We start from the raw sequence: 9,678 nt of genomic DNA on the forward strand, positions 1-9,678 counted from the left end.
CATCACCACAAAGCTCTATTTGTAGATGTTTGTAGTTTTGAAGGATATATGACTCCTCAGCGAAGGCAATATTTTTATTTTATTTTAAAGGCACATTTTATTTGAAGAGGCCAATGTTCAAATAATATATGTTATATATGTGTTGTGTGTTTTTTCATCTCTTCTAGTTGTGATATTGAATATTTATTCCATGATTGTTGTACATATAGTCTTCTGCTAATTGCCAATAATAAGTCATTCTAGCATCATCTTTTTGTTTGTTTGTTTCAAAGATGATTTATGGTTCTAGTGAGAAGGGATGCAACAAAACCAACACACTATATATATGACGGTGACCAGCTGAACTTCAGTAAGTAAATTACAACATTGTTTTTTATTCCAATTCACATCAGCTAGCGCATTAAAATGATCACTTGGAACAACATAAAATTGATCAGGATGTATGGGATGGCAAAGGAAGATGGGTCGGCGTCATTGATGTGCCTGAAGAAGCCTTTTTGCACTCTTCGACGCATATGTCCATTGTACGATAGCAGCGGCTCCTTACTAAACAACAGTCACAAAAAGATGAATCTGGGCAGTCTTCAACACTCTTATGCACGCACAATCCGTGTGGGAAATTAATCTTGTTGTTGATTTTGTCATCCATGATTCGGCCTGCACGACAAAAATATATATCAACAATTAATATCGATAAGTCCCTGTAGACTATAATCTAATGACAATTGTGCATCTAGCAAGCCACACATACAAGCCATCGGAAGAGGAATAAACTATGGACAACCATTGTGTTAGTGCTCAATCAACTACTCCATCCATTCGGGTTTATTAGGCCTCCTCTTTATTTTGTGTTAAAGTTTGACCCATAAATTTAACTAATAAAATGTAAACTACATGTCACAAAAAGTATACTGTCTAAAAGCTCTGTCAAATTCAACAAGTGTGTGAACCCGGACCAAGATAGTAGAGAACAAGCTTACTATTCTTTTAGGGCATACTAGTTTGCAGATACGAGGGTTCAACTCTTTTCAGTTGCATACTTTTGATGCGATTATAATATTTGTAAAGTACTCCCTCCGTTTCCAAATGTAAGTCTTTTTAGAGATTCTAACAAGTGACTACATGCAAAGCAAAATGGATGAATCCACACTCTAAAATATGTCTACATACATCCGTATATTGTAATCAATTTGATATGTCCAAAAGGACTTATATTTAGGAATGGAGGGAGTATTTCATTATCGCAAGAAGAGAAAATACTAGTAGCTCAAATGCGACTCACAGTGTACATGGATAGTAAAGCACATGAGAAACAGTAGGGAGAGTAGCGTAGGTGCATGAGTAAGGCCGGTGCGCTTGGCCATCAAGACGATGCAATTGAAAATGTAAATACTTCCTTGGCAAATATGTATGTGTGTTTCCTGATCGAAGTACACTACAATATGCGCTTTGCTCTACCTACACATTCTTGCATATATATATGAGAGAGAAGCCGACAGAGGAGGAAGTTTAATTCAGGGATACAATTCCCCACCTTCATAAATATGTCTAGCAATATAATGATGATTACTACGATACATTATTAATTTTAATAAATATGTCTAGCAATCTAATGATGATTACTTAGAGTACATTAATTGTACCAAATATATAGTATATCCCTAGAATACATGAGTGCTAAAACACCAATCCTGTTTTGTCTCCTGTTAGGCTTGTCACAATGGGAGTACTGTAGGTAGTATCATGGATGCCGACAATGCATTTTTGCTGAGTGACACACAAGTAAATGAGGAAAAAGAGGATTGAGTATCATGATATGATACCGTATTGTATTAAATGTTGTATTAGTATGTGTTATGCATGGCAATAAATGAGTTCACTATGATATTTATACCTAATATTAAAGAAAGAAAGATTTCATAGTACCCCATCCATCACTCCTTTATCTCTGTTAATTTTATGACCACAAAGATTGACAGTTGAGATTTAAAAAGAAGAGATGATTCTTTTTTTCCACCTATCTTCTCTCCTATCTAAAAGGTATGGTCCCCTTTTCCGTAGTTCTTTCGAGCCTTCGATCTCAACATTTTTTTGCTCACGCCCATGTGCATAGCAATCGCATCGATTGATCTCAGCTCTTTCTTTCCCAGGCTTTCATAGCGACCGACACCACCAACTAGACCAGCGCCAAAAAGTCCAGCTACGATCTCAGGATCGACCGAACTAGTCTAGCGATACAAGCCCAACTAGTGTATGATTGAAACAGAGTTAACAAAGGGTATGATCCAAACGAACGATCTCAGCATTCCTGACTCCCTTGTTCGGTTTATATGCTCCTACCCAAGCTAATCGGGGTCTGTTCCCTCCCCGACCAAGCCCTAGCCGTGCGAGTGTAGGCCTTCCGAGGTGCGCCATCATCAGAGTTGAGCTCTTGCCGCAGGGAAGCTTTTTCGGCAGCGCGTTTGGAGCAAAGGCGGAGCCAAAATTTCTCAAAGCCTTGGGCTAAAACTAAGTGACTAATAATAACGTCAAATACCATGCATACCATTGCGTGTTAGAAGTATGCCACAAATTCACATTAAAAATAAAATATGAATTAATTATTACCACGAGAGAAAATTCAAATAAACCAAATAGTTTAATAAAGTGCATAATTGCAAACATTGGTAGCTAATAAATGAAGACATGCTTAATTTGAGGTCATCGTTTCTTCACTATCAATAGTAGAAGGACCTGGAGCCGCAAACACAAAATCATGTATTTAAAATCAAGACAATGGACACAGATCAAGTCAATTGTTCATATGAATTTTGCCCCAAAAAAGGAACATAATATACCATTATCAGTGGCGGAGCTTCACAGGAATGCCTGGAGGGGCCAAAGACAAAACGTAAATTTCTGAGGGGGCCAAAAGACTTCTATTTTCCATTCAAGTCTCTCCTAAAAAACTATGGGTATGTCTAGAACTCAGTCGACTAAGGCTTAATGAAGTCTCAGTTGAGTGACGTCAGCGTGTTTCTTTTGCTACAAGCGGCATGGTTGGATGCTACAAACGGTGACGAAAAAGTTACGATTGTATTGCAAGCAACGACAATAAATGCTACAACCATTCAAACTGAAATGCTACAACCATCAACGAAGGGTTGCAACCGGTTAGATGACGTGCTACAACCAACAAGGGACGACATGCTACAACTAACAAGACGGATGTTGCATCCGGTAAAAAAGTTGTTGCAAACGATGATACAAAATGCTGCATGGTCGACTGAGACTTAAATCTCAGTCGACTGATTTTTAGCAAGCCCTAAAAATATTCAGAGATTTTGTACATACTGGGGGCCATGGCCCCTGCAGACTTGTGTGTAGCTCCGCCGGTGACCATTATCACGAAGTGCACAAGGCAATAGCCCTTGCCTTTCCTCGGTTGGTTGTCGGATACCAGGATCAGCATTATTGTCATCTGGATTAAGCTCCGCGCATTGTTCATTTTCTTTTGCATTACTAGCTCCGGCTCCTGCTGATTCTAGGTATTGTTGGATGTAGGCTGGTCGGAGTTGCATAAAAAAATAAAACGTGTGTGTCTGTGTCCTTTTTAACGAGGATTTCTATCATTTTCCCTGTTAACAAATAACTGAAATAAAATTGACTAAATTAATAGTATTCCATCCGTTTTTATGTAATATGTGTACTAGCATTGGTCAAAGTCAAGCTTTGTAAACTTTGACAACGTTTATAGACAAAAATATTAATATATACATTAACAAATAAATACCATCTGATTCTTTGTTGAATATACTTTTACATCATATAGATTTGTTATTAACTTATTATAAATGTTCATATTTTTTCTACAAATTTGGTCAAACTTTATGAAGTTTGACTTTAGTCAAAATCTAATATGCAGAGTAAATAAAAATGAAGGGAGTACAATTTAACATCTTGATCTAGAACTAGCAGAAATATATGATACAACAAACTTGAAAGTACATGTCTAAGAGCAACTCCAGCAAACCCCGCAAAAGGCCTCAACCCGCAAAATAACCGCCAAAATGCGGGTCGGCGCGGAAAATCCAGTCCGAACAGACACCGAAACGCGGCCGGCCCGCAAAATATTTTGAGGGGGCGCGGCAAAAACTCGGCCCCAACCCGCGTATTCGCGGGTTTCCGCCTCGCCCCTATGGTGCCCCGTATCGTAGTGAAGCAGTTGGCAGGAGGGACATTTCAGCCTGCGCCCCTTTCCCCACCTCCTTCCGCCGCCGCCCGCCACAGGTTCCGCCCGTCCGCCGCCGCCGATTCCGGCCAAATCTGCGGGCCGAATCGCGCCGCCGGGGCGTCCTTCACCATTCACCACCGCTAGGCTGCACCGCCCCCGCGAATCCGGCGAGAAGAGCCGCCCCTCGTCGCTGTCGCCGCCAGGAATCGACCGCGCTTGAGACGCCCCTCGTCGCCAGTTAGTGTTTTTTTGTGCTTCATGTCGATGGAATTAAGCCCGGTTGGTTGACGCGGCTTGCGCTTCTCGTTCATGTAGATGGAATTGAGCCCGTGCGAGAAGTTTCTGCTCTTCGATTCGTCCGATTCGGATGACTCGGATGTTGAGATGGTGCTCTCAAACTTTCCGCAGCAAACATTGGTGTTGGCTCTTGCCGTCAAGGAGCACAAACACGAGAACCGAAAGAGGCGGCGAGGATCGACCGTCGGGCATCTTTGCATCCTTCGGAATCGCCATCTCGGGACCGAGATGTTGACGCAAGACTATTTCGCGGAGAATCCAACGTATCCACCGCACCTCTTCCGGAGAAGGTACCGAATGTGCCGATCCCTCTTTGTGAGAATTGTTGAAGCTTGCAAGGCAAATTGTCGGTATTTACTCAACGAAGAAATGTTGCGGGCTTGAAGGGATTTAGTGCATATCAAAAAATCTCGGCAGCTATGCGGGTAATTGCATATGGCGTTCCGGCTGATTATGCCGATGAGTATCTTATCGTTGGTGAAGATACAACAATTGAGTCAGTGCGTAGATTTGCCAAAGTGATCATCCGTGTCTTTAGTCCCGAATATCTTCGGGCACCGAACGAGGATGACACAAAGAAATTGATGGCATCTAATGAGAGGAGATGTTGGCCTGGCATGCTATGTAGCATTAATTGTATGCATTGGACATGGAAAATTTGCCCGAAGGCATGGCAGGAAATGTATTGTGGCAAGTCTCGTGATGCAACAATTGTGCTAGAGGCCGTAGCATCCGAGGATTTATGGATTTTGCATTGCTTCTTTGGTATGCCGGACACTCTCAGTGATATCAATGTGTTGCAACGGTCTCATTTGTTTGATAGGCTTGCTAGTGGTGATGCTCCTGCTTGCAACTACAATCAATGGGCATGAATATACAAAAGGGTACTATCTTGCAGATGGTATATACCCTCCTTGGTGCACATTTGTTAAGAGCATCAAAGAACCCAAAACTAAAAAATAATGCCAGTTTGCAAAAGTGCAAGAGGCAGCCTGAATAGACATTGAAAGAGCATTCGGGGTTTTGCAATCTAGGTTTGCCACTGTTCGTGGTCCTACTCGTTTTTGGGAAAAGCGGACCTTGAAGAACATCATGACATGTTGTGTTATTCTTCACAACATGATTCTCGAAGATGAAAGAGGCATGAACTTGAAATTCTTCTACGATAATGTGGGCAACCGTGTCAAACCAGCTAGAGACCTTAACCGCATTAGAGATTTTCTTCAAACATACAAGGAGATTGAAAATGCAAACAACCACTTTCAGCTTCAGGAGGATCTCATTGAGCACCATTTGCAAAGGGCTGGATAGTAACAAACTCATTTTTTCCATTTATTTGTATTTGTATTTGTATGCGGGACAAATTTTATATTGCATTATTTGTATTTGTATTCGGTGATTTGAATAATTATTTGTAATGTGGATGATTGTTGTACTGTGTTGGTATTGATAATTATGATGTGGTATTGATATTTTGCGGACCGGTGGGATGCGGGATGCAGCGGCGCAAGAGTAGACCCCGCAAAGCCAACCCGTAAAAAAGTATATTCCGCGAATATCCTTTTATACGGGTCCGTTTGGGGGTCTGCCTCTGCGGCCGTCCGCCGGCCTGCAAAGACGTTTTTTCGCGAACTGCAAACGCGTTTTGCAGGCCGGTGGGATGCGGGGTCTGCTAGAGTTGCTCTAAGGCATTGGCCAAGCTCTACATTGGCAGGCATGGGTAAGTTTTTCCTGACCTATTTGGTTTTGCCGTAAAAAAGTAACAAGTTGAGAATTGGCATTTTGTACTTCTACGGGGCACCATTTACGGGTCATTGGCAGCAAACTGAACGAGTCTATGCAGAATTTTGTGGTGCATCAGTTTTAGCATTACCAAATGTTGGCTAAGCAAGCCAAACGAGCCTCTCTTTGTTGTGTGCGATTTCACAATTCGATGTAAAGGTGAGTTCACAATCTGCTTGTGCTAGGGGTAGGAAGGTTTTGCACCGGGAGAAGATGACAGATGTTTCAGTCATAAGGTAAAGGGATTAGAAAATAAAGAACACAATTTGGCACATTCACTTGACAAGCACTTAAACTTGTTTCGAGTGAAATGGAACAAAAGATGTAGAAAAAAATCAGATGTGTATTATTGAGCGAGTTTGCACGCATTGAAACATTATTGACATATATGCACCCTTACATTAACTTAAGTACCTACGCATGCTCTTGATGTCAAGGATCTTCTCATACTCTTCGAGAACGGCATCATCAACATCATCACCGTCACCAAGGTAGTAGCAGTAATCATCATAGGAATCGTCTTCGTACTGCGGAAAGGATAAGGGACGGCAGTATCTACACCTAGGCTTGTAGGGATAACAGTATTTACAACCAGTATAGTCATCGTAGTAGTTGCTCGAGTACCGATCATGGTCATCCATGCTCATCCAGGCAAGCTTTTCTGGTAGGTTATCAATGGCAATAGGGTTGCACACTGCCATGTTAAGGTACTGTAGGTCATGGCAATTGTCTAGGATAGCTACCAGAACTTCCCTACCGAAGGTACAACCGACAACATCCAAAGAACGTAGTTTGCACATCCTTGGAGCCGCAAATGTTATTGCATAATCAGCATGGCAGTGCTTTCCTGAGACATGTCTGAAGTGCTTTAGCAGTGGGCATGCTGTAGCAACAAGTTCATATACCTCCCTACTATATATTTGGGGACATTTCGAAATCTCGAGCTCCTCAAGTAGAGGTAACATCTTAATCACCGTGGCAAATCCTTCATCCGAGACATAACCCCTATGGAGATGGAGGCACTTTAGCGCAGGTGCCCTGCAATATATGACAAATAAATATTTAAGAATGCAATTAATCAAAGAGAAAGAAATGAAGATGCATCGTAACAACGAGGGACAAACTTTTGGAAGGTTTGGGATATATATTAATTATGGTGTGGCTAGGACTCATCTAGATGTGACATAACTATGTCACATCTAAGCATGACATCACACAACATCAGCAAAAAAACAACTAAAAATATATTTTGTACAAATCTTGAAGCCCCTTGTTATGTGATGGACTATTTAGATGTGACATCCTTAAAAAACATCTAGATGTGAATTAGTCATTTTGTATTAATTAATTAGGAAAAGAAAAGAAGGAAGAAATCTTACTGCTTGGCGAGCAAGAGGAGGATATCGTCGTCGGTGAGATTGGTCAGGAAGGCCTCGCACTGGCCCTGGCTAAGTCGCAGGGCGGCCCGCACCATGGCCTCGAGGCTGAACTTGGGGTGGAATGGCGGGACGAACCACAGGCCGGCGCGGAGATCGATGCAGCGCCACAACTCCGGCTCTTCCCGGGCGGCCCGCCGCCAGGAGCGGCACACGCCCGCCACGCCGCCGAGCAGGAGCTCGGCCTGGTCCAGCTTGTGGAGGATGCAGGAGATAAGGTCCGGGTGCAGCTCCGCCCAGTCCCTCTCCGGCAACGGGACGGGCGTGAACCAGAACACCGACACGTGGTACGTCCGTGTCTTTTTCTTGGATCGACGGCTTCGTGGTGCCACCGCCGCCGCCGCCGGTGACGATGGCATCGTGTGTGCGATGTGAACGATGTGGCGAGCTGGCACTGGCTTCGATATCGGCGGATCATGGGATGGTTTTATAGAGTGCGCGCGGTAGTACGTAGGTCGGTTTGCTGACCTGATCACAGCCCGTCTAAAAACGTCGCTGTTATCTGATTATGAGTACGTAACAGATTGCAGATCCACTTTTTCCGTAGCGACTCGGGCGGCTCCCGATCCACTTTTTCGGGCGACCTTCCCCGTGCGTCCTCCCCTCGCCGCCGCTAGTGATCACCGCCGGCTTCACTGCCACTTAGTTCTGCCAGCCACTTCTAGTAATTATAAGATTTAAAAAAAATGCACATGCTGTACTGTGGTGTACACATTACAGTTCATGTAATACATATTGTTCATATATGTACATACACATAGCATATAGCTTGGCATGGAGCGCACAAGTTTACATACATCATCATCGATTTATAAATTTTTATAGGCTGTGATAGAGTGCACACACAGATCATCAATGTTCTAAATCGAAAGCAAAAATGGGCATCAACCAGGTGAGAATGCACCCGATAAACATTACTCCCTCCGTTCGGAATTATTTGTCACAAAAATGGATGTATCTACAACTAAAATACATCTAGATACATATTTATTTCTTGGACGAGTAATTCCGAACGGAGGGAGTACATAACATAGGTAACATGTTTTATCTAGAATACCGAAAAAGGGTTCCCCCGCTTTGTATACAAAGCAACCAACCGAACCATACATGGATAGGTGCTGGGGCGGAAGCAGCACAGTCACGCCCAAAAGAAACGATAGAGAAAAGCAAAAGAAACAAATGCCGAAAACGGCGGATCAACAAAACGAAGAAGCCTCGCGATCGCGGCGCCCACCAGGATCTTCCACTAGACTCCAAGACTCTGAAGCGCCGGCACCTATCAACACCTCCAAGAAGGATCGCGACGATGACGACGCTGCTGCTAAGGGTTTCCCCCGGTACACGACGAGGCGAGAGGAAGGGTAGCTCCGACGCCCTCCCGGAAGGTCAGGTGGCACCCACAGGCGCCACCGCGCCGGCGTTGGCCATGCCGACAGGGGTTTCCCCCGATCCCAACCCGCACCTCAGGCGCCCCGGAGCCTGCCACCAAACCAACCACCATCGTGCGCCAACGCGGTCTTGAGGCCCCCACGCCGTCTCACCACGGCACCGCGAAGTGAGGATAGCACGACGAAGAATCAGAGCCGGGACTAGGGCATCAGCACCATCGGCACGCGGGAGGGCCCCACCTCCACCGTCCGCGACGGTAGCCGTCCGGACGCAATAGCGGGAGCACACCAGGCCCATGGGCCCACCGGCCCGGCCGAGCCCTCGTGGGCTCGCAAAGCTCCCGCCTTCGCGCTGCTGCCGGCACGCCGGCGGTGCCGCCGCCCCAATCCGAGCCGCTCTTCCTCCTCACCGCGCCGCAGACAACGAGGCTACGCCCAGGGACCGGCCCGCTAGGACCTAGATGGGGCCCTAAGGGCCCAGATCTGGGCCGAGGACGCGCCGCCGGCCACCCTGCGCAACCAGGCCGCCCCGCCGCCAAAGGACGGCGCCACCACCGCGACG

The sequence above is a fragment of the Triticum dicoccoides genome, chromosome 6B, assembly GCF_002162155.2.
Source record: "Triticum dicoccoides isolate Atlit2015 ecotype Zavitan chromosome 6B, WEW_v2.0, whole genome shotgun sequence".
NCBI classification, from domain to species: domain Eukaryota; kingdom Viridiplantae; phylum Streptophyta; class Magnoliopsida; order Poales; family Poaceae; genus Triticum; species Triticum dicoccoides.